Genomic DNA, 2,500 nt, shown 5'->3' with positions numbered 1-2,500 from the left:
CCCGCCGTCTGATCTTTGCTAAATGATCTGGCATCACCGGAGTTTTTTTGGTCCGTGTTGCGTTCGCTCTATTCGAAATGAAACTCGCGGAGGCGAAGAATTGTTAAAAGTTTACGAAGCGTCTAGGAGTGGTTAAAACTGAGAGAGTTGAAACTACGATGTATTAGAACGAGCAACCGTCGAAACTTTGTTTTCGCGACGTTCTTTTCGTCGCTCTCGTCCCCACGCTCCTACGCTTTGGTTGTTTCTTTGCCATCCGTGTTGCGATAAAAAGATTTCTCCATTGTCCAAAAAGGACGGATCGAGATTCCTCTTTCGAGAGGGAGAGAGAGGTACTTGCGGGTAACCTGGAATCTACGAAACACGCACCGTGGTAAGATTCGTGCGTCCGCCTGATCGATGTGTGTTGTTTACGGACCGGCTGAGAAGCGACGATAGCGAGTCTTTGAAAAACTATGTGTCCATTAGTTAGACCGATCGTCGCCGGCCGTGTGTCTGTTCGAATCTCGCAACCCACGATTCAGCGACAGGACGCGCGCTCGCATTCCTTGTGTGCGTTCGTACTTTTCAAGGTTTTTAAATGTACTTTACGCCCGACCGTCGAGAGGAGCGTGCCACTGGGCGTTTCTCCGACGGTTTCCGTCCTTGGACGCGATCGTGTCGTCAACGATCGAACAAACAAACAAATACGTTGGCGACGCCCGAATTCGCTCTCCCGCACGCGCCGGGTGGGAGAGTGATGTGGGTATCGAATGTGATGCGTGTTAATAATGAAAATAACACTCTAAAGATCTAAAGAGTTTGAAATACAAAATTTTACGATTACCCTGAACGGTGGATCACTTGGCTCGTGGGTCGATGAAGAACGCAGCTAATTGCGCGTCAACGTGTGAACTGCAGGACACATGAACATCGACATTTCGAACGCACATTGCGGTCCACGGATACAATTCCTGGACCACGCCTGGCTGAGGGTCGTTTTCTTAACAAAAGACTGCTTGCGTTTGCTTCTCGAAAAAAGAGTAATTCATTTCTTTCTAAACATCTCGCCGTCGTTCAACGAAAGTAGAACGTTTCGGAGCGGGATTATCGAACGAAATTGAAAGAATGAATGAACGATAAACAAAGAAAGAGTCGCAACGTACGAGCGATAGTTGGGCAGTTCGTCGGCGTTTGTCGTGGAAACGATGTGACGAAAATCGCAACCGATACACTAAATGCAGGCCGTTAAAGGAGAGAAACAAATTTCGAAATATCTCTTCGAACTAGCGCAAGTGCGTCACGGCGCGCGAGTCGTTCGTTAAAATTTATAAACGACCGCCCGTGAAAGCACCGAGTTCTCGGAAGATAATCTATAAAGATTCTCCATCCTGCTGGAAGTTATCGGATCGGCGCGATTGTTCACTTGTAGAAATCCACGCTCCCGACGTTGCCAGAAACGATATTTACGAAAGGTGTGTCAAAAATAAACGAAAGAAGCTCTCCTATAAATTTAGAAAAAGCAAACGAGTGAAATGTTTGAGATGATAATTTGCTGAAATGCAAGCTCGAATAGCCCCAGGGTTTCGAATGATTCCCCGCGCTTTATACATCTCTCTGTTTACAAACGGTGTATAAATGAAAGATCGCTTCAGATGGGTCGTCGCTGTTTGACGCGCGATGCTGTTCCTTTTTTTTTGTCTGTCTGTGCGTTTAGCTTCGCTAAACAAGTTAAATGGTTAAAAAGCGTCGAAAAAGCGAATACACACGCGACAAGACAAATCTAACGAGTAAAGGAACGCTCCGCTCCAAGATAAAAATGGTTGTTTACAATCAATACAGCGTTTCGGTACCCCTGATCGTAGTCTAAAACTGTGTAACAAAAGAGAGGAAAGCGAATGGTGAAGGAACTTCGAAGCCTCCGTGGCGTGGCTAGAACTTGTGATAAAAGTATGTTTGCAGCAATTATGCATGCTCCCGTTAAAACAGCATTTCAATGTCTCGCATGGCTTAAAGCTCTAGGAGGCTTCAACATTTAGAATACATACGGACTACTTCGTTTGTTAAAGATAAGCGAAGACCGCGCGACCATCGCTCGGTCGTCCAGTCCTCGAAAGTTTTGTTGCGTTCCAAAGAAGAGACAAATGGGGTTTACCCTTGCGCTAAGGGGAGAAGAAGAGAAAAGCAGTTGTTAAATCTAAGAGGTGTGTGGAGTACATCGCGTGTTGGTTAAAATTGTTAAATGAAGTATACGCGAAATGTTCTCTCGCTCTTGCTTTTCCTCTTGCTTCCGTGGCGCTCGAAAAGAAGGGATGATAAATAAAGAAACCTATTCGAAATCTCTTGTGGAACAAAAAATAATACGGACGGACGTTAAAATTGAACCGAGACGAAATGGATCGTCTTGCGAGTTGTCTTCGCTTTGAAATTGTTAAAAATTGATAAAAGCAATACGACGAAGCTGCAGTCCGCAAAATGTTTGAAGCAAAAAGGAAATAACACGAAAATTATGGGAACGTCG

At 45.1% G+C, this 2,500-nt stretch overlaps 1 non-coding gene across 1 annotated transcript; it reads left to right on the top strand.

The window, feature by feature from the left end:
• The first annotated feature begins 823 nt into the window (after positions 1–823).
• LOC143307799 (5.8S ribosomal RNA) lies at positions 824–978 on the top strand. Its single transcript, XR_013064870.1, has one exon. It is a non-coding gene; the product is annotated as a 5.8S ribosomal RNA (ribosomal RNA).
• The last annotated feature ends 1,522 nt before the right edge of the window (positions 979–2,500 follow it).

The sequence above is a fragment of the Osmia lignaria genome, unplaced genomic scaffold (genome assembly GCF_051020975.1).
Source record: "Osmia lignaria lignaria isolate PbOS001 unplaced genomic scaffold, iyOsmLign1 scaffold0079, whole genome shotgun sequence".
NCBI lineage: Eukaryota > Metazoa > Arthropoda > Insecta > Hymenoptera > Megachilidae > Osmia > Osmia lignaria.
The sequence above is the reverse complement of the archived record's forward strand: the minus strand, read 5'-3'. Positions and strand labels throughout refer to the sequence as shown.